At 36.8% G+C, this 24,068-nt stretch overlaps 1 pseudogene; it reads left to right on the forward strand.

The window, feature by feature from the left end:
• Positions 1-20,896: 20,896 nt before the first annotated feature.
• LOC126023708 (uncharacterized) lies at positions 20,897-21,015 on the forward strand (annotated as a pseudogene).
• The last annotated feature ends 3,053 nt before the right edge of the window (positions 21,016-24,068 follow it).

A 24,068-nucleotide genomic window follows, 5' to 3' on the forward strand; every position in this document is an offset into this window, starting at 1 on the left:
TAGGGCATTTGCCTTGCATGAGCTAACCTAGGACGGACTGTAGTTCAATTCCCCCTCCACCCCGTCTGGCGTCCCATATGGTTCCCCAAGCCAGAAGCAATTTCTAAGCGCATAGCCAAGAGTAACCCCTGACCGTCACTCGGTGTGGCCCCAAAACCAAAAAAAAAAAAGAAAAGAAAAGAAAAGAAAAGAAAAAAATCTTTTAAAGCCAAGTTGAATTATGCAGTTGGGACTATCAAGACTGCAGGAGGCTTCAGTGAGGATCAAGGTCTGGGATGACGAATGACTTTGCACTGGGTCTCTGTGCATGGTGTTTAGATCAGTGGGAGATGTAAAGGAAGTGTTGTTGGTAAGAGAAAGGTAATGCATTCTATTTGCAAAATAGAAAGAATTTATTCTACCAAGTTAGTATATTTTCCTGTCTTTCTAATCATGGTTCTTACTAAGTGTGAATGGTTTTTTACTCCTGTAGGCTAACTTAAGTTTAAGCTTGCATGAGAAAAGGGGACTTGGGAAACATACAGTTTGACTTACAATGTTCATTAGATATCATCCAGGTGCACGAATCTGGCCGTTAGCATTTGAGAGGTTTTAAGCATCATCTTGTCATAGATCCATGTCCTTTCCTAGTTGATCCCCATGAAGAATTCCATGAGAGATCCCAGGAAGACATTTTATATTTGCTTTATAAACATACCAGAAGTTAAACATGTTGCTTTCAGATATAATCTACAAGAGGACCATCAACCTTGTTATGATTTTCTTTTGGACCCGGCACGCCTTATGAGACCTTGAAACGAGCAGATTAACTTAAATGCCATCTATTTTAATTTAATCTTTATTTTAAAACTATTTTCTTTCATTCTTTGCTCTAATCTTCACAAAAATATTACATTGATACCATAACTTCTGCTTTTTGCTGAAGTTTATTAACATAAACCTTACGGTTCCTACCTTGTCCTGTTCTGGAGTAAAAGTTGACTGACAACACATAAATCATGGTGGTGTGGCTAAACCAGTTCTGAGACTCCAATAACAGGAAAAATTTTATGCTGGAGCTTTGTTTATGGTAAAATGTACAATCATCACAGCCTTTTTTATTAAGCTGTGATGTGATATTTGTTTCTACATTAGCAGTCATTACTTTGTTCAGGATAAGCCGACATTTAAATTATGACTATTGACATTTCAATAAAACCAATCCTATTGATAGGCTTAGAAACAAAAGAGGCTCACATCTACATTATTGCCTTCTTTTTATTATGGGAGAGAGGTGGAAGGAGCTAGTGTATATGAACAGGGAATTGTTTTTGGTGGAGACAAGCCTAGTATTTCAGGGAAACAAGAAAGTAATAACAGATGTAAAGTCCAGGTGAGAAATGGTGCACCCTTATCCCTCCTTCCTGCTTCCCACTTCAAGTGACATTCCATCTGGAATACTTTAGACCTTTTCTCCAATATTTTAGTTACTGAAAATAAACTTGGAAATTTTGGTTTGATTGCCCTCTGGTTGAGACACTAAAAAATTAAACCTTTCTTAGTAAGTCCCTGTGATTTACTTACGTAGTAAAAGCTAACCATAATTCAAACACCTCAGTATATATAGGTCGAAACGCATCGCTCTGTTCAACTTTATGCTTTAAAATAATGTGGCTTACCCCACCTCCCTTCTACCACCCACCTACTGCTATTTTTTTGCTTTAGTCCTTCAAAGCTGGTATCAGGAGGCAGAGTCAGTATACAGTGGGTAAGGCCTAACATGTGGCGGACTTGGGTTTGATCCCTTGCATCCCATCTGATTCCTCAGTATAGGAGTAATTCCTGAGCACAAATCCAGAAATAACTCCTGAAGCATCACCGGTGTGTCTCAAAAGCCAATTAACAAAACAAAACTCAAAACTATAATCTTTTTGGGGACAGAGAAATGTACAGCATGCCTTGCATATGGTAAACCCAGCATCCCATATGATTCCCTGAGTTCCTCAGGAGTGTGATCCCAAAACAAAAACAAACTAAGTTCAGACCACCTTTGAAGATCTGGTTATCCTATGATTCTGATCAACTCAAGCTGAAACAACCTCAGGTTCTCTTTTACTGAAACCCAACATGCCATCTTCCCATTCCAGGGTCCCAGTGGTAGAGTCAGACATTCTATATTGCCCTTAAACTTCCTTTGACTGTTATTCATATCTGAGAATTCTGAACTTGGCCTCTTATATACATATTGTCCTCCAACACAGCTCATTCTGTCCTAGAACCATATCCCCCACTAAGACCAAACTCTGGGACACTTTATTTGATTCTGTCCCAAAATTTCTCACCTATTGGCCTGCTTAATTCTTCAGCTTCTTCTGAAACCTGGAGTACCATTCTAAACCAAAAGCTGGAAACAATGCCATTGCCCTGTGCTCTTTCTGAATGTCGCTTCATAATGATCAATCTTGTCTTTGGGTTGTTGCCTGGCTGTGGGGAAATGTGTGACTCAGTATTTATTTGCCTTTTTGCCTACCATATTTTCCAGCGTATAAGACCTTTTGAGAGGAAAAAAAGTCAACCGAAAATCGGGGGTCGTCGGTGGTCTTATACGCCGAGTATATCCCGAAAAACGTTTTGATATGCCGCTAAATGAAAATCGTCTGGATTTTGCCACGAAACAAATTTTCCAATTTGATCCTGCACCAATCACTGCAAGGCTGCTCGGACCGCCTCTCTAACTCAGCCAATCCAAGCAGGCTTTTATGCATGCAAATTAGACAATGTTCTGTGCCCGAATTGACACTGTCGAAAGCCTGCTCAGGGTGGCCAGAGTCAGAGAGGAAGTCTATTACAGTAGAACCTTTGAACCTTTGCTTGTTGTGATTGGCTCACTGTGGTACATACAGTTGCAGCATAGGAATGTTCTGTCTTATATAGCGAATGTAGACCTAAACCTATGTTTTAACTGTAAAATTAGGGGGGCCTTATACGCTGGAAAATATGATATGTGTTTCCTCAAGACTTCTGGTTATTGAGTCCCTCTATTTTGAGAATATCACCTTGTTCCATGCTTCCTAACTCTTTTCTCTTCATATCTATCTCACACCCACACCTATCCCTGCCCCCACTGAGTATGTTCAGGCTTATGACAGAGCTTGTTATGTTCATCAGAGTGACCCTTCTTTCTAATGGAAATGATTAGGGCCAAGCTCTGTGTCTGTCCTATCTTCTACATTGCAACAAGAGTGCCAGCATATCTCATTTATCTAATAAAAAGAGCAATCATATGTCAAAGTTCTAATTCATGACTGGGATGGTGGAAAAAGGAAAGTCTAGAATATGAAGAAGTCTATAGTCTTCAACTTTCTTAGTCCAATGATAAGAATTGTACCCTTAATTGATCTAGGATTTTATGTACTACATATGTCTGATGGTATGGATTATGCAAGGAGAGTAACAGCAGATCCTACCTAATTGAAAACCTAATCAAATAACATGTTAACAAGTATAATTGTTCTTGTGTAGTTCTTTTTGTCTTTGTAATTGAAATAAAACACATAGGATTGCTGTGTAAAACAATAAACAAAGGAGAAAGTACATGATCAGTGTTTAGACTATCCTAAGATTTTCAAGTTCATACATCTATATAATTGAATTTTAACAGAAGTGGTACCTCCTCCTAGAGGTCATTTAGAAAATGTGTGAGGGTTTATTTCTGTTTTCTCAATGAGAGGATGATATTCTTAGCATTTTGATAGCAGGTATACATTTGTCCTACTGTGCAGGATACAGTCTATAAAATAAAATACCTAAAGAGTCATATAAGTTTAAATAAACCAGAGGAAAATTGCATAAATGAGAAACTTACATATAATAATCTTAGACTGAACCCTAAACTACTTTATAGTTAAATGAACTATATATAATTTCTATCTCTATATATTTAGTGAATCTATGCCATGGTAAGTAATGTCAACACTTATGGTTTTTGGTGTATGAAGTTATTATAACTTCGCACCACTATTATTCAAGAGCCTATACCACAGTCATTATATTACTTCTAGACTGACACTTACTCTCTTAATCCCATTCATTCTCCAACTACTTGGAAATTTCAGTTTACATTCCAATGCCAAATATTTGTCATTATTTGATACTTGACTGTCCCTTGTTTTAGTTCTCTACCACAAATAACTGAGATCATCCAAGATTTGTCTTTCTTTCTCTGACTTACTCTATTTAACATGATGATTTCCAGTTTCATCCAAGTTGAAGCAGATTTCATATTTTCATCTTTCTTATAGCCCCGTAGTATTACATTACTAATATATGCTACAACTTCTTTATTCTTCCATCTATTTTGAAAAACACATTTAAGTTTTGTTTACAAGTCCCAGGTATTGTTCTTATAAAAAATTGAGGTATATAATATTTTTATAATTAATATTTTTGTGTTTAGGGGTAGACATCAAAGTTAAATTTCTGGGGCATATGGAAGCTTTATTCTTACTTCCTTTTAGAAGTCTTCATACCAATCTCCTTAGAAATTAAACCAAGTCTAATGGTCCCCCTGGAAAGGTCATAAACAAGAATTCACAGTTTTGCTTTTGACTGTTAGTCATACAATGCATGTCCCATGTTTTCCTTATCTTCTCACTCTACCCTGTGTAGATGAAGCTGGTGATGTCGAATCAGAACCAGGTAGCTTAGCATGTGGCGAGGCAACAGAAGATGAGTGCATACCAATTCAAACCATCTGGGAGCAATTTCAGGGAGATCACACATTTATTGTGGGTGAGAGTGTGATGCTTAGAATGTGCTTCAGACAATCAGGTTAGGGAAAAATAGGGTGTGAGCTCTGTGCATTTAGAGGAAAACAGGGTGAGTGTTCTGTGTGTTTAGCTACATCTCCTCCTTTATATTTATACAAATATAATTTGTACAAAGCCAGCTTTACAGCTGAGGCTAACTGGAATCTTTATTCACTTTGGGCCAGGAAAATGTTTTCTATACCAAAACTATGTCCTTAGAATGAAGCATGGTTTTCTTGCTGTCTTGTCTTTAGTAAACGTGGCTGTTATTTTACATAGGCTTAGTATGAATTGGGATAGTAACTCTTAACTTAGATTTAGATTAGAGCAATTTAGCCTTTCCCAGGAAAGCATTTGGTCATAGACAAATGTTCAAGGTTCTGTAAGACTCACCTGCAACATTTGAATTTTTGAGTACCTAGATCTAAAAGAAGGGAACATCCTAAGATATCCCATTTTACTGAATCTATGCAAACAAGGATACTGCTGCAAAGTGTTAAATATGTAAAAGGTGTTGATCTTATATGGATGCAATTTACTTTTTTGCAATGGGCCATAGAGCAAAAAACTCATGGGTAGGGGAACTTTGGATGGTGAATTTATGTAGGCAAGGTGCTATACAAAAATATAATAGGAAAGGAAATGGAGTAGACCCATGAGGGTATGCCATCAGGGAACCAGGGAATATGGCATAGTTGTTGTATCTATACTTCATTTGATGCTATTCTCCACTATCCCTGATTCTTTGACATATTAATAATATTGTATTAAAAGAAATACACATATTTAACCTTTGCTGTGATTTAGTACAAGGTATATTGGTTCTGGAGGACTTCTTCAGCCAATGAGGTGATCTGTAGTTAGAAAGTGGCCAGAGGGCAATGGAGGTAGCAGTGATCTCCTTCAACTTCTGGGAAAATTCTTGGCCTGAAATCAGTTTCTGTGTCAGGACCCTATTCGAAAAGGCAACCACTGTGGTCGTCTCTGTGGCCAATTAGAGGAATGCTATTTAAAATAAGCAATTACTGGAGCAGCAGAAGGTCTTCTTTGTAAGTGATAGTCCTCTTATTTCAGTGGCAAAAAGCAGAAGAAGAGGAGGAGGAGGAGGAGGAGGAGGAGGAGAAGAAGAAGAAGAAGAAGAAGAAGAAGAAGAAGAAGAAGAAGAAGAAGAAGAAGAAGAAGAAGAAGAAGAAGAAGAAGAAGAAGAGATGGGAGTTATGAGTGGCACCCCAGGGCATAAGGGGAGTTGAGCTGCTGGGGTAGAGGTAGTTATTGAGTTGTTACTGATGTGACGTCTTATGGAGTCAGGTCAGCTCACAGGGATAGCCACAAATAATGGTTAGGATAGGGGAGCACAGAAAACACAGTCTTAGGTTTATAATACAGACAGACATATGAATTGACTATAAACATAAAGGTGGCCAACACACACACACACACACACACACACACATACACACATACACAGAGTTGATTGATCATTTGCTTCAGCTATTATTCTGACCCATTTAGGGTGGCAGAAATGACACTGGTATGGGGCTAAGAAAAGAAAGGACAGTTCCTAGAGCAAAATTAGTCCTGTTAGCCAATGGAACTTTGTCCATATTTCCAAAACTCACACACCAGACTCTAATCCCAGCCTATTTTACATTGAAATGGATCAACGCACTTTATTGGTATAAAGCAAGTAAGTATGGCCTAGTATGTCAATTTAAGACAGTGAGATGTTAGCATTAGTTCTCCTGCTCTGAGGAAGGTAATTAATATTCTTTTTCATCAATTGGCTTTTGTGTATGGTGTGACATAAGGGTTTTATTTTATTTTTTTATGGGTGGTTATTCAGTTTTCCCAGCTTAATTTGCTTAATAAGCCTTTCTTGCCCCAACTTAAAGCACCCAATCTCTTTGTAACAGATTTACTGTTTATTTACCTAAGAGTTTTACCTCTGGACTCAATTATATTTTATTGATTGGAGAATCTGCCTTTACTCCAATAACTAAATAGATTAGTGTATTTCTGTATTTATTGATTAAAATATGTTCTGTTATAATTTAGAATAATAAATGCAATACTTTCTGCTTTCTTTGTATTCAGAATTGCCTTTAGTATTTGAGTTTTATGATTCCATACAAATTTTAATTAACTCTCAAAAAATTGAATCGGAATTTTGATGATGATTGCACTGAAACTGTATAATTCTTTAAGTAGAATGGTTATTGTTAATTCTTTCAATCCATGAGCATGGAAAGTTTTTCACTAACTGTTGTACTCTTCTATTTTTTCGATAATGACATAAATGTCTTTCACATCCTTTATTAGTTGTGTCTTAGGTTCAAGAAATTTGATTTTGGGGTGGGGGGAGGTATGGGGCCCACACCCATCCAGCATTTTAACTCCTAGCTCAGCACTCAGGGCTTATTCTTGGGATCTGGGGGACCATTTGGGCAAAGAGGATAAAGCCCGAGTCAGTTACAAGCAAGGCAACTGCCTTATCTGCTGTACCATCCCATTGCCTTCCTCCAAGACATTAGTTTATTTATTGTATTTTTAATTTCTTTCTATTCTATTTCACTATTTACATAAAAATACCCCACCTACTTATGCATACTGATTTTGTAACTGCTTATTTCATGTATTGGTTGATAGTTCCAAAGAGATTTTTAGTAGAGTTTTTATGGTCTTCTATATATAATATTATGTCATCTTCAAACAGTAATAGCTTAACTTTTTTTTTCTAATTTAGATGCCTTTTATTTCTTTTATTGTCCTATAACTTTGGTGAGGACTTTTAAAACAAAGTGGTACAAGGAAAGCTTATTAAACAAATGGTGTTGGGAAAACTGAATAGCCACACACTGAAGAATGTGGACATTCTTCTTTGTGCCTGCTCTCAGCAGAAAAGCTTTTAACTTTTCATTATAAAGTATGATGTTGGATGTAGATTTATTTGACATGGCCATTATGTCTTGAAGTGCATTCCTTTTATTTCTATTTTATTGAGTTTTTTTTATCAAAAGTAGATGTTGAGTCTTGTCTAAAGCTTTTTCTGCATAGAGAGATAGATTCATAGAAATTTTTATCTTTGTTCTGTTGATATAGTGTATTACATTAATTGAGTTTTGTATATTGAGTCATATTGTATTCCTGGAATGTATCCCACTTAATATGTTTATGATTCTTTTCCTATATTGATGGAGTCAGCTCACTAAAATTTTGTTGAGGATATGTTTCAAATGTCATCAGTGATATTAGCCTAATATTTCTTTTTTTAGTGTGACCTCTGTCTGCTTTTGGTATTCTGTAAACACTGGCTTCATAAAAGTGATTAGGATTTCTGTTTCTTGAATAATTTGGATAGTTTAAGAAGTACCGGTAACTTGTATTTTTTGAAGGGTTAGTAGAACACACGAGTTCAGATCTATACCTGGGATTTTGTTCTTGGGAAAATTATAAATTGCTGCTTCAGTTTCCTCACCCATGATTGGTCTGTCCAGGTTTTCAACTTCTTTTTGATTCAATCTTGTGTGACTAAGAATTTATCCATTTCTTTTGTTATTTAATTATTTAATAAATTTGTTATTTAATTAAAATGCATCATGTAGTTGACATTGTTGATCATAATACATTTGTTTCTAAACAAATGTTAGCAAAGTTATTGAAAAATAGAATAAAATAAAATGGAAGAGAAGAAATAAAAGAAATAAAAAAGAAAAAGTAGAATACCAAGCACATTTGTGAAAATTATTGTAGCTACAATTAAGTCATTAATACAATGGCAGAAGGCTTTGTAAGCTCTTGTTCACTATCCATTCTGTTAAGTTGGGGTATTCCTTTGAGGATGACAGCATCAAACAAATAAATTTGTCCAGAAATTTAAAGCACTGTTACTGATAATATGACCTTTAAAGGCATGTACTCAGCTGCCAGGCTTCCTAGAAGAAATAACAGGAAGGTGCTGCACTCACTCCAAAATCCCTAAAGATATTAGCCCCCAAATAGGTACATTTCAGGTATACCAAAATGGGCATACCTGAAGTGAGGTCAGATTGGTGTTTCCGCAGGGAATCATAGAGAGTCAGTGACGAAGCAGGAACAACAATGATTCTTGCTGGAGGCAGCAAGCATGGCTCCGGGAGAGTGGAGGGTTGATCCACTCTCATCTTGAAATGGCCAGTTTTTGCTGCATGGAATGGTGTGCCCATAATCTTTCATGGTTCAGATTACATCTCATTTAAAAAAAAATGTGAATCTATGGAACTGGCCCAGTTTAAACATGGTGACTGCATTTGCAGGTGTTACATCTGTCAGGCTTTCTCAGAAGAAGGAAGATAGGGGAGAGAGTGCCTGCATTCACTCCAAAAAGCCCGGGAGATATCAGCCCCAAATGGGTATATTGTAGAGGTTCAATGATAAGGCAGGAATATCAAGGAAATGGTGATTCTGGGTGCTGGAGGCAGCAAGCTAGCTTTGACAGGGTAAGGACTTGGCCCACCTTCAAATCCCAAGATGCCAGTTTTCTAATGTACGGGCCATAATCTTTCGCAGCTTGATTTACATCTCATTTGAGAAGAAAGTGAGTCTGCAGAGTGGGCCCCGTTTGAACATGGTGACTATATTGTGGGTGTAGTTGAGAATTTATCCCTTTTTTTCACTTTCAAAGGTTAATAGCTTAGAATTGAGACCTCATATTATTTTATATTTTTTTTTATTTTCTAATAATGTCTTTAAGCACAATGATTATAAACATGTTTGTTTTGGGGTTTCAGTCACAAAAAGTACACCCCCATTTACCAGTGCAACCTTCTCGCTACCAATGCCCCCATCTCCTTCCTGCCCCATCCCTTCCTGTCTTTGAGATAAGCATTCTATCTCTCACTCACTATAATTAGCATGATACTATTTTTTTGGCGTATAAGACGACTTTTGAAACGAAAAAAAGTCAACTGAAAATCAGGGGTCGTCTTATAAGTCGAGTATATCCCCAAAAATATGTCAATATGCCGCTAAACGAAAATCGTCTGGAGATTGCCATGAAAATGAATTTTCCAACTTGATCCTGCACCAATCACTACCAGGCTGCTCGGACCACCTTTCTAACTCAGCCAATCCAAGCAGGCTTTTTGACGCATGCAAATTAGACAATGTTCTGTACCAAATCTACACTGTCAAAAGCCTGCTCAGATTCGCCAGGTCGTCTTATATGCTGGAAAAGTAGTTATTTCTCTTTGTGGTAAGCTTCATATGTATACACCAGGTCGTCTTATATGCCGGAAAAGTAGTTATTTCTCTTTGTGGTAAGCTTCATATGTTAAGCTGATTCTTCTGGACCTATTGTCTCTATTGTCTGTCTGTCTGTCTGTCTGTCTGTCTGTCTGTCTGTCTGTCTATCTCTATTGTCTCTGCGTATTATTACCATACTGTCTTTTATTCTTCTTAAATCCCACAGCTGAGTGAGACTATTCTGTGCCTATCTCTCTCCCTCTGACTTACTTTACACTCAACATAATACTTTCCATGTCCATCCATGTATAGGAAAATTTCATGACTTTATTTTCATAACAGCTACATAGTATTCCATTGTGTATATGTTATATATGTGTATATATTATATTTATGAGGTATTTATTGTAATTTCTCTTCTTTCATCTCCTGTCTGATACAGCTGTGTTTCAGCCTAGTTTATTCTTTTTTTTTAACTTTTATAAATTTATTTTGCCAAACAATGCAGAATATAAACAATCACATATATATCATACATACATTGATTACACATTCATATATAAACAGACAGATGCAAAGTATTTATAACTTTCATTCTAAAATTTTTTTCATACTCAAGTGAAAACTATGTACTTTTAAAAAAACTTAATCAAAAATAAATTTAGGAAAGTAAATTTTAAATTAAATTTAAAATTAAAAATATTTCTTAACTTTCTTTTTTTTTAATTTATTTAAACACCTTAATTACATACATGATTGTGTTTGGGTTTCAGTCATGTAAAGAACACCACCCATCACCAGTGCAACATTCCCATCACCAATGTCCCAAGTCTCCCTTCGCCCCACCCGACCCCCGCCTGTACTCTAGACAGGCTCTCCATTTTCCTCATACATTCTCATTATTAGGACAGTTCAAAATGTAGTTATTTCCCTAACTAAACTCATCACTCTTTGTGGTGAGCTTCCTGAAGTGAGCTGGAACTTCCAGCTCTTTTCTCTTTTGTGTCTGAAAATTATTATTACAAGGGTGTCTTTCATTTTTCTTAAAACCCATAGATGAGTGAGACCATTCTGCGTTTTTCTCTCTCTCTCTGACTTATTTCACTCAGCATAATAGATTCCATGTACATCCATGTATAGGAAAATTTCATGACTTCATCTCTCCTGACAGCTGCATAATATTCCATTGTGTATATGTACCACAGTTTCTTTAGCCATTCGTCTGTTGAAGGGCATCTTGGTTGTTTCCAGAGTCTTGCTATGGTAAATAGTGCTGCAATGAATATAGGTGTAAGGAAGGGGTTTTTGTATTGTATTTTTGTGTTCCTAGGGTATATTCCTAGGAGTGGTATAGCTGGATCGTATGTGAGCTCGATTTCCAGTTTTTGGAGGAATCTCCATATTGCTTTCCATAAAGATTGAACTAGACGGCATTCCCACCAGCAGTGGATAAGAGTTCCTTTCTCTCCACATCCCCACCAACACTGTTTATTCTCATTCTTTGTGATGTGTGCCATTCTCTGGGGTGTGAGGTGGTATCTCATCGTTGTTTTGATTTGCATCTCCCTGATGATTAGTGATGTGGAATATTTTTTCATGTGTCTTTTGGCCATGTGTATTTCTTCTTTGTCAAAGTGTCTGTTCATTTCTTCTCCCCATTTTTTGATGGGGTTAGATGTTTTTTTCTTGTAAAGTTCTGTCAGTGCCTTGTATATTTTGGAGATGAGCCCCTTATCTGATGGGTATTGGGTGAATAGTTTCTCCCACTCAGTGGGTGGCTCTTGTATCCTGGGCACTATTTCCTTTGAGGTGCAGAAGCTTCTCAGCTTAATATATTCCCATCTGTTAATCTCTGCTTTCACTTGCTTGGAGAGTGCAGTTTCCTCCTTGAAGATGCCTGTAATGTCCTGTAGTGTTTTGCCTATGTGCTGTTCTATATATCTTATGGTTTGGGGGCTGATATCGAGGTCTTTAATCCATTTGGATTTTACCTTCGTACATGATGTTAGCTGGGGGTCTAAGTTCAATTTTTTGCAAGTGGCTATCCAATTGTGCCAACACCACTTGTTGAAGAGGCTTTCCCTGCTCCATTTAGGATTTCCTGCTCCTTTATCAAAAATTAGGTGGTTGTATGTCTGGGGAACATTTTCTGAGTATTCAAGCCTATTCCACTGATCTGAGGACCTATCCTTATTCCAATACCATGCTGTTTTGATAACTGTTGCTTTGTAGTACAGTTTAAAGTTGGGGAAAGTAATTCCTCCCATATTCTTTTTCCCAATGATTGCTTTAGCTATTCGAGGGTGTTTATTGTTCCAAATGAATTTCAAAAGTGTCTGATCCACTTCTTTGAAGAATGTCATGGGTATCTTTAGAGGGATGGCATTAAATCTGTATAATGCCTTGGGGAGTATTGCCATTTTGATGATGTTAATCCTGCCAATCCATGAGCAGGGTATGCGTTTCCATTTCTGTGTGTCCTCTCTTATTTCTTGGAGCAGAGTTTTATAGTTTTCTTTGTATAGGTCCTTCACATATTTAGTCACGTTGATTCCAAGATATTTGAGTTTGTGTGGCACTATTGTGAATGATTGTTAATGTCCATTTCATCCTTATTACTATTGGTGTATAGAAAGGCCATTGATTTTTGTGTGTTAATTTTGTAGCGTGCCACCTTGCTATATGAGTCTATTGTTTCTAGAAGCTTTTTGATAGAGTCTTTAGGGTTTTCTAAGTAGAGTATCATCTCATCTGCAAACAGTGAGAGCTTGACTTCTTCCTTTCCTATCTGGATTCCCTTGATATCCTTTTCTTGCCTAATCGCTATAGCAAGTACTTCCAGTGCTATGTTGAATAGGAGTGGTGAGAGAGGACAGCCTTGTCTTGTGCCAGAATTTAGAGGGAAGGCTTTCAGTTTTTCTCCATTGAGGATAATATTTGCCACTGGCTTGTGGTAGATGGCCTTCACTATATTGAGAAAGATTCCCTCCATTCCCATCTTGCTGAGAGTTTTGATCAAGAATGGGTGTTGGACCTTATCAAATGCTTTCTCTGCATCTATTGATATGATCATGTGGTTTTTATTTTTCTTGTTATTGATGTTGTGTATTATGTTGATAGATTTACGGATGTTAAACCAGCCTTGCATTCCTGGGATAAAACCTACTTGATCGTAGTGGATGATCTTTTTAACGAGGCATTGAATCCTATTTGCCAGGATTTTGTTGAGGATCTTTGCATCTGCATTCATCAGGGATATTGGTCTGTAATTTTCTTTTTTGGTAGCGTCTCTGTCTGGTTTAGGTATCAAGGTGATGTTGGCTTCATAAAAGCTATTTGGAAGTGTTTCTGTTTGTTCAATTTCATGAAAGAGTCTTGCCAAGATTGGCAGTAGTTCCTCTTGGAAAGTTTGATAGAATTCATTAGTGAATCCATCTGGACCTGGGCTTTTGTTTTTCGGCAGACATTTGATTACTGTTTTAATTTCATCAATGGTGATGGGGGTGTTTAGATATGCTACATCCTCTTCCTTCAACCGTGGAAGATTATAAGAGTCCAAGAATTTATCCATTTCTTCTAGGTTCTCATTTTTAGTGGCGTAGAGTTTTTCAAAGTAGTTTCTGATTACCCTTTGAATCTCTGTCATATCAGTAGTGATCTCTCCTTTTTCATTCCTGATACGAGTTATCAAGTTTCTCTCTCTCTCTTTCTTTGTTAGGTTTGCCAGTGGTCTATCAATCTTGTTTATTTTTTTCAAAGAACCAAGTTCTGCTTTCGTTGATCTTTCGGATTGTTTTTTGAGTTTCCACTTCGTTGATTTCTGCTCTCAGCTTTGTTATTTCCTTCTGTCTTCCTATTCTTGGGTCCTTTTGTTGAGCATTTTCTAGTTCTATTAGCTGTGTCATTAAGCTACTCAGGTAAGCTCCTTCTTCCTTCCTGCTGTGTGCTTGCAAAGCTATAAATTTTCCTCTCAGTACTGCTTTTGCTGTGTCCCATAAGTTCTGATAGTTTGTGTCTTTATTGTCATTTGTTTCCAGGAACCTTTTGATTTCCTCCTTGATTTCATCTTGGACCCACTGAGGCTGTTTAACTTCCAGGTGTTAAAGTGTTTCTTCTGAGTCCCTTTGGAGTTCACAAATAATTTCAGAGCCTTGTGGCCAGCGAAAGTAGTCTGCAAAATTTCTATTCTCTTGATCTTATGGAGGTATGTTTTATGTGCCAGCATGTAGTCTATCCTGGAGAATGTCCCATGTACATTGGAGAAGAATGTGTATCCAGGTTTCTGGGGATGGAGTGTCCTATATATATCCACTAGGCCTCTTTCTTCCATTTCTCTCCTCAGGTCTAGTATATTCTTGTTGGGTTTCAGTCTGGTTGACCTATCCAGTGTTGACAAAGCCGTGTTAAGGTCCCCCACAATTATTGTGTTGTTGTTGATATTATTTTTCAGATTTGTCAACAGTTGTATTAAATATTTTGCTGGCCCCTCATTCGGTGCATATATGTTTAGGAGAGTGAATTCTTCCTGCTCTACGTACCCCTTGATTAATATAAAATGTCCGTCTTTGTCCCTTACCACCTTCCTGAGTATAAAGTTTGCATTATCTGATATTAGTATGGCCATTTTAGCTTTTTTTATGGGTGTTGTTTGCTTGGATAATTTTTCTCCAGCCTTTTATTTTGAGTCTATGTTTGTTCTGACTATTCAGGTGCGTTTCTTGTAGGCAGCAGAAGGTTGGATTGAGTTTTTTGATCCATTTAGCCACTCTGTGTCTCTTAACTGGTGCATTTAGTCCATTGACGTTGAGAGAAAGAATTGTCCTGGGATTTAACGCCATCTTTATTTCAAAATTTGGTGTGTCTTTTGGGTAGTCTTGTCTTAGATTAGGTCTTTCAGTTTTTCTCTTAAGACTGGTTTTGTGTCTGTGAAGTTTCTGAGCTGTTTTTTGTCTGTGAAGCCATGTATTCTCCCGTCAAACCGGAAAGTGAGTTTTGCTGGGTATAGTATTCTGGGTGAAGCATTCATTTCATTCAGTCTTGTCACAATATCCCACCACTGCTTTCTGGCATTGAGTGTTTCTGGTGACAGGTCTGCTGTAAATCTCAGGGAAGCTTGCTTGAACGTGATTTCCCCTTTTGATCTTGCTGTTTTCAGAATTCTGTCTCTATCTGTGGGATTTGTCATTGTGACTAGGATGTGTCTTGGCGTGGTTTTTCTGGGGTCTCTTTTGGTTGGTACTCTTCGGGCATGCAGGATTTGATCACATATATTCTTTAGCTCTGGAAGTTTCTCTTTAATGATGTTCTTGACCATTGATTCTTCCTGGAAATTTTCTTCCTGGGTCTCTGGGACTCCAATGATTCTTAAGTTGTTACTGTTGAGCTTATCATAGACTTCTATTTTCATCTGTTCCCATTCTTTGACTAATTTTTCCATTGTCTGCTCATTTGCTTTAAGTTTTTTGTCCAATCTCTCCTGCTGTATGGAATTGTTATGTATCTCATCTTCCACAGCACCAAGTCTATTCTCAGCTTCTGATACCCTGTCCCAGAGCTTATCCATTTTGTCATTCACTTTGTTTACTGACTTTTTCAGTCCTGTTAGTTGACATGTTATTTCGGTTTGGAGTTTTGTGATTTCTGTCTTCATATTTTCTTGGTTCTTATTAGTGTTCTGTTCAACTCGATCCATGGTTTCTTGGAGTCCGTTGAGCATCTTCCATATTGCTGTCTAAAGTCCTTATCTGAGAGGTTGATTAGTTGGTTGGTCATTATCTGGTCCTCAGAATTGTCATCTTCATTCTCTATGTCTGATGCTGGCCTGCGTTGTTTCCCCATTGTCACACTTGTATTGTGGGTTTTTCTACGTGTTGTGGTGGTATTCATTGTCTATATGATGCAGGCAGCACACTCCTCTGGCTCCTCCCTTTCTGGATGGGCTGACTTGCCTCTAAGGGAGGGGAGTCCTCCGTGGATGAAGCCTCACACTGGGTCAAATCTTAGGCCCAAGCATGCAACAGAGAAGACAGTCCGGAGAGAAATGTTTGCATCTGTGATATAGCACCGTTCTTAGTGTGATTTTTCCTTCTTGTTGCAATGGAGTTCTTTCCTTAGAAAGAGTGCATGGCCGTGTAGCGAAGCGGAGCGGCCGTGCTCCGCTGGAGCCTCTTTTTGCCCCACTCGCAAGAGTTTCACGGAAGAGGACAGTAGACAGACATAGACAGGTCACACTCACAGTTTTTCACAGTTGGGCCCCATTGGGCCGGTGTACTTTCGCGGATTTTCCCCGCCTGGTGTCACACACAGGGAGCCGGCTTTTGCCCTAGTTTATTCTTTATTCAAAAATCAGTTCCTAGTTTCATTTATCCTTTATATGTTTACTTAATTTCTGTGTCATTAATTTTTTCTCTATTTTTATTATTAATTTTTTGCTTATTATGGAATTATTCGTTTATGTTGGCATTCTTTTCTCACTTTGTTGTTCTTTTCAATTATTTTTGCAGATGTGGAGATTATTTCCACTTTTTCTTATTTTCTGATGTAAACCTGCTTGAATAGCTATGAATTTCTCTATTAGCACAACTTTTGCTGTGTTCCATACATTCTTATAGTTTGTGTCTTCATTCTTGCTCTAGTCATCTTTTTTTTTTTTTCTTGAATACCTCTTTGTCTCATTGGTCCTTAACAGTGTATTGGTTGGTTCCCACAAGCTAGTGGGGTTTTTCCTCCTTCTGATTTTCTATTTTCAAATAATGTCTACTTTCGTTGTATTTAAGTTGAATTAAGTTTTGGATTTAATATAAAATCAAGACATTGAGAATTATTTTTCTATATAATTTATAAACAGATTCTGACCATTTGTAAGAATCTAGGATCTTATTTTCTGTACTTCTTGACATCTCAGTCTTCTTAAATGAGACCTTATTCTCTTCATTTATTATTATATACAAATATATAGCCTGTTATATAGCCCTAAAATATATAGCCTGTTATAAAGCCCTAATACTAGTCCCATTCTTATAAGCATTTCTACTTTTTTTTTATTTCCAAATACTTCTTGCACAGGATGTCTTCTGACCATAACATCAGTCTTATTCTAAGTAAAAGCATATAACCACTTAATGATACATATTCGTGTGTTGATAGTCAGGTTTTTGTATGTTAAAACCCATTTTATTTTGATTACAAATAATTTTCCTTTGATCCTCTTTATTAACTATTAGATATTGTAGTAGAGGCAAATTGTTCTTTCACTTTATTGTATAATAATAGAAGTTGTTATTAAAAGGGAGTGTTGGTTTTGATAGGGTTGTTTCGAGTGTTCTAGAGCCAGAATACTAGCAAGCTGTTTTATTCAAAAAGAGCATCATGCAAGACAAAAGTGAAATTTACTCGGTCTTGGATTGGCATCAAGAGAACAAAATGACCTATTAACAAGGATAACAGAACCAGTGTGCACTGATGAATATCATTCCTCTCTAAAGAATTCCCTCTAATAGTGGTGACACAAATGGAATGTGGCTCTATCATTCCCTGTATTCCTGTCCAGATTTTTGTGTTGTTCCTTATGTGTCATACCTTTTTGATCAGTTTTTTAGAAAATAGAAAGAAATGTTACCTTCCACTTGATAAATAAGTTAGAGAAATATTAGAAACGTGCATAAAACCATGTTGCTGGAAAATAGCAGTGTTATGATGGTAGCAGATATTTTGTTTCCTAAGACCTACATGCCCACTTCCACTTAAAGTTGATTTATACAAAAAAAGACATGATGAACATAGCAAAAATAAGTACATGAGAGTTTAAAACAGTACTTTTTACCAAGTGAAGAAACAATAAAGGATGTAACAGTGGAACTAATAACCCTTTGAAGGATCTACTAAGAACAAAAGATAGGTTTACAGTTCATTCATTTGTGGGATATAATTTGTAGTCCTCCTGAGTTTCAGTGATTAAGAGAAATCAATATTATCCTATAGGTAATGCTTAATTTCGTGGCCTAGGTTTTGCAGAGGTACTCAAGTGTGTGTTTTCAGGAGTAAACATCCTGACCATGGTTCATGTACTCACCAAGGGTCACTACCGTTTTTTGTGGTGCCTACACACCCTTGGATGCAGTGCAGCCAGAAATTTCTTACAGCTTATAGAGAGCAGCAACACTGCTGAACAGAGCTTTCAGGATAGATTTCAGCACATGTAGGACACTAGGGATTTGAACTTTTGACCATATGATTGTAAGGCCCAGACCATAATAATTTAAAAACCCAAGCAACCTTTTCATATAAACAATACAGGAATATTACCTCCTAAATATGTGGTGGAGACTATTTCATTGTACCCAGGATCTTATTTCTTCATAGAGGAAGATGCATCTATAATGTAAACTCTACTTCACTGTCTTACTCTTCGAAAGATGAGGATCAAGAAGATCAGTATCTCCTATGTTTCATATCTAGAATTAACAGAATTTCTGTACCTTATCTCTAAGTATTATTTTCTGGAAGTCTATGGTTCTAAAAGCTACTTATGATTTAAGAATCTCTCTGGAGTTAACTGAGTCCTGTCAAAAATTGTGAAGGAAAAAGTTACTTAGAAGCAAGTAGATAAGATACTTTCAAGAAATATGGATTATATTCTTTTTATCTTACTGTCATCAGACAACAAGCCCATTTGAAAAATGAGATTCCTTTTGTCTAAAATTATTTTGTGTGTGGTGGAGAAAGTGCGGGTTGTTGAAAAGGGGCAGAAAGAAGTATATTCTCTTTTCTGATTGATGCCACAGCAGTCTACCACCACACCTATGATACCTTCTGACAGAAATGACCCTCCTCTACAACTCAACATCAAAATGTCAAGTCACCAAATGTGTTCCAGATCTATACATTCTGGGCCTAACGGGTGCTTTTGTGCAGAATCTATGGTTCTCAAACAAATTGACTGCTCAAAATTTCACAGTAATGTATTCTAGTAGGATCACAGAAAATCTCATGGGAGAAGTTATAGCAAAAACTGCCAAATTCAGTGAGTCTAAACAGTAACACAGAAGGCCAATAGCACCAAACACAAACCCAGTCAATTCTCAATGACTTTAGTAACAATATTGAGAGATATAACAATTGTTTTAAAGTGACCCTTACTTGTTCTCAGTTTTGATAACTCCATTTGCCTTTGTGTTATATCAAACAAACAATAGAAAATATAATTTTTTGTGTCTGCAAGAGGACAGGCTGAGTGATGAGTGAGAAACAGAACATTGGTCATACTGGTGATGGGATCCATGTTTTAATATTTAATGACTGAAACAACTGTATTAGAAACAACTTGGTATATAAGGTATTATAATAAAACTTTAAATGTCTTAATTTATGGCTTATTTTAAAAAGGAAGAATATCTCTTGGGGGGGGCACACCTGTTGAGTCTCAGGGGTTACTCCTGGCTATGCACTCAGAAATCGCTCCTGGCTTCCTAGCTTGGGGGACCATATGGGATGCTGGGAGATTGAACCACAGTCCGTCCTAGATTAGCGTGTGCAAGGCAAATGGCCTACCGCTTGCACCACCATTCCGGCCCCGAGACAGAATATCTTGATTTAAGTTGATAGAGTATTCTATGGCTTCTTATGTAGACTAGATTTCCAATTTTATGAGTGATTTACAATGTCAGTAAAAGGAAATGTGATTGTATTTGATTTCTGTGACTAATAAAACAAATTATATTATTATATAAATTATATTCTTATAAAACAAGAACTTGTAATAAAAAGCAACTAAATTTGTTTTCTTAGGTTCTAGAAATGAAAAATCAAGAATAGTTTTGCTAGGTTGAAACTGAGGTGTCAGCAGGACTCTATCGCCTCTGGAGACCCTAAAGAAGATGCGACCTTGGTCTCACTACTTTCTAGAATCGCACTCAGCTTTTCTTGGCTTATGACCCATTACTCACTTTCAAAGCAAATAGCACTGCCTCATATTCCAGTCATATATCCGCTCTGTTCTCTATAGTAAAATTTCCTTCCTATATGTAGACTCGTAATTATATTTAATACCCACTGGGATAATCTAGGATAACTATCTGATTCAAGAACCTTCAATTAGTCATATCTATAAAGTTCCTTTTATTATAAAAGTCACATTTCAAGGACTGGAAATCAGGTGTGAGGGGGACCATTATTTTGTTTGCTTGTTTTTGGGGGTGCTATTTAGGTCTTATGCCTAGCTCTGTGCTCAGGGATATTTTCTGAGGATGTTCAGGGGAACATATGGAATGCCAGGACTCAAAACTGTGCCAGTTTCAGGCAAAACAAACACCCTTCCCACCATACTATTCTTTCAGCTCCTTAGGGGGACCAATACTTATTTCAATAGAAAATTGGTGGTTTATGAGTCTAGCATCAAATTTAGAACAAAACAGGCAGTTACCTTAATAGTTAAGATTGCCAATTTTCTAAATTATTTCTTCATGAGAGCAACAGACAAATAAAAAAATAACATTGTTTGCCTTTTGTTTTGATAACCTGAGGCCAATAGCAGCATATATACTTCCAGATCTTTAAAAAATAACCAGATATCACTTAACTGTGCCATAGTAGAAATAGTTGCAATGGGCTTACAGTGATAGGTGATGAAATATAAGTACAAGTACAATGAAAAATCATTTATTCTTCTTTCTCTCAAATTCAGTAATTTCAGTGAAATTTGTTACTAAAAATTGTCCTAATTCCATGTAGACACTTTCCTCTGTGTAGGATGCAAAGATAATGTACATAGGTCATTCAACCTCAGTAGCTAGAAGGTCAATTATGGTTTTATATAATTCTCACTCACTTATCTTAATTTTTCTCATTAAGTGTGGATAATAGTCTGTCATTAAAACTTTTTCTTATTTTCTGTGCTCACTTTGGCAGCACATATACTAAAACTGGAACAATACAGAAAAGATTATCCGCTGCTAATCCTTGGCCCCTGTGCAAGGATAACACACAAATTCGTGAAGCGTTCCATATTAAAAAAAAAAAAACAAAAAACTTTTTCTTATTTTCATTTCAACCTTTGCTATATAAACTACATGATACTTAACTAATTGGACAATAACTAGACTGGAGGAAAATAGATTTTTCAGAACTATGATTTCTTGCTGTTTGAAAATTCTTTATAAGAATTTCTTTAAGTGGGGCTGGAGTTGTGCCACAGGCCATAAGGCGTCTGCCTTGCGTGCGCTAGCCTAGGACAGACCCCTGGAGTCCTCTGGTGTTCCACATGGTTTCCCAAGTCAAGAGAAATTTCTGAGAGCATAGCCAAGAGTAACCTTTGAGCGTCACCGGGTGTGGCCAACAAAACAAAACAAAACAAAAAACAATTATTTCTTTAAATGGGTCAAGGTGAGAGTACAGAATATAAATCACTTGCCTTGCATATTGTTGATCCAGGTTCGATCTCCAACATCTTATATAGTCCCCTGAGCCTACCAGAGGTGATATATGAGTGCCAAATAAGGAGTGATTTCTGAGTACCTCATGGTATGGCTTAAAAAAACCCTACAGATGTAGACTCTACACTTATGATGCTATTTGTCATACCAACTGTTCATTACTCTTACCATGGATGACAAGTGAACAAACACTTTTTTATTCTAGTTTTAAAATCTGTGGTTGGAAGAGCTGTAGTGGGGCCCTCGTTATGACTCAAAAGCTCCATTTTTGCACTTAGGTCAGCACCTAGAGGTGAAGAGAAACATCAGAATAAGGGGTCTTCTAGCCATACTTTCCCACAGAATTGAGGCCAACAGAATGGTAGCAGGGTCATCTTTGTGACTTAAAAGTGCTATTTTATCATCCAGCATAGCAGCCCAAGAAAAGTCTGATCCCTCCACTTTGCTCCACCACCAAGAGTTTCTTCCAGTCACTAAGAAACATCACAAAACTTTATAAATTTGTCATAGCAATGGGAAGGCAATGCAGAACCCCACCACACTTAGTGAGTAAAAATGGTATCTCTGGAGACCCAAACGTGTCAGTTAGCTATAATACCTCTCTGATCAAGACTTTAGAGAGAAAGTGTAAGGAATTCCTAGAAAACCATGGAACATACAGCCAATAACACACAATAGGATATGAAAGCAGAAATGAGAAAATTTCAAAAATAGGGGGCCAGGGAAATAGCATGGAGATAGGGTGTTTGCTTTCCATGCAGAAAGATGGTGATTCGAATTCCAGCATCCCATATGGTCCCCCAAGCCTGCCAGGAGCAATTTCTGAGTGTAGAGCCAGGAGTAACCCCTGAGCGCCACTGGGTGTGACCCAAAAACCAAAAAAAAATTTTTTTTAAATAAATAACAGATCTGAAAACAAAAAAAGTGAAAACAAAAAAAGTCACCAAAAGCCACACCAGTAGAATAACAGCTGCTGAGGACAGAATCAGTAAGTGTTAAGATGAGGTACATAACATCTCCGGACAACATCAGAAGATGAAAAGGAGTCTTAAATGAAGAAAAAGCTGACAAGATAATGTGATGAAATCAAGAGGAACTACATAAGAATTATTAGCATCTGGAGGGCCAGTAAAATAGCCCCAATGAAGGAGCAAAAAAGATATTGCTGAGATATTCCCAGACATAGAGAATGCATGCATCCACATGGGACTATTTTTTGTGGAGGATCTCTTTTAGCTGGTTCTCTTCATGCCTATAGATCATATCCCATGACAACTTTTGGGCCTCGAAGTTTCTTTTGGTAGATATGTGGTAACTATTAAGGATGCTCCTTCTAATGTGATATACTTTTTTTGATCTGTTGCTTTGGGCATTCTATCTCCATCTATGGAAATGAAAAAGACAAGCTCTCACTACTTGCAAGTGAAATTATATATATTTTAAATTTCTAAAGACTCTACAAAAAAGTTTCTAGAGATAATAGATTTTTATAGTAAAGTGACAGGCTACAAAATTAACATGTAAAAAGCCATGAGTTTCATAGATAAAAATAATAAAAGATAAGAAAGAGATATTCAGAAATCTTATTCACAATTGAGCCTCAGAAAAATCAAGTACCTAGAATCAACTTAACTAAAGATGTGAAAGACAAAGAAAAATACAAAATACTACTTCAAGAAATAAATGAGGACTTCATATATGGAAACACATCTCAGTTCATGGATTGGGAGGATTGATATGATTAAAATGTCAATACTCCACAAAGCATTGTACAGGTTTAAAGCAATTCCTAGGAGGATACCCATAACATTTTCCAACAAAAGAGATCAAACTCTCCTGAAATTTATATGGAGCAATAAACTTTCATGAAGAACTAAAACAATCCTTGGGAAAATGTAGATATGGTCATTCCCTTTCCCAACTTCAAATTGTACTACAAAGCAGTAGTAATTAAAACAGTGTGGTATTGGAATAAAGACAGATTCTCAGATTCGTGGAATAGAATTGTATTTACTGAGACATATCCCATGTATATAAAAATTAATTTTTGAGGGGCTGGAGAGATAACATGGAGGTAGAGTGTTTGCCTTGCATGCACAAGGATGGTGATTCGAATCCTGGCATCCCATATGGTCCCCTGAGCCTGCCAGGACTGATTTCTGAGAATAGAGCCAGGAGTAACCCCTGAATGCTGCCGGGTGTGACCCAAAAGCCAAAAAAAAATTTAATTTTTGACAAAGGTGCAAAAAAATTGAAATGAAACAAGGAATGCCTCTTTTAACAAGTGGTGCTGGAGAAACTGTTTAACAAATTACAGGAAACTGAACTCAGAACTCTTTATAACACCATGCACAAAGGTGAAATTAAAATGCATTAAAAATACTTTTATCAAACCTGAAACCATAGATATGCAGAAGAAAACATAGGCAGAACTTTCATGGACATTGAAGCTAAAGTATCTTCAAGGCTGAAATACCACTAACAAAGCAAGTAGAAGTAAAGACAAACAAATTAGACTGTATTAAATTTAGATGCTTCTGTTACTAAATGGAAACAATGATCAGGATACAAAGACCAAGTATGAAATTCAAGAAATTATTTATCTACTATTCATCTAATAGGAGATGTTTAA

Source organism: Suncus etruscus, chromosome 11 (genome assembly GCF_024139225.1).
Source record: "Suncus etruscus isolate mSunEtr1 chromosome 11, mSunEtr1.pri.cur, whole genome shotgun sequence".
Lineage (NCBI taxonomy): Eukaryota > Metazoa > Chordata > Mammalia > Eulipotyphla > Soricidae > Suncus > Suncus etruscus.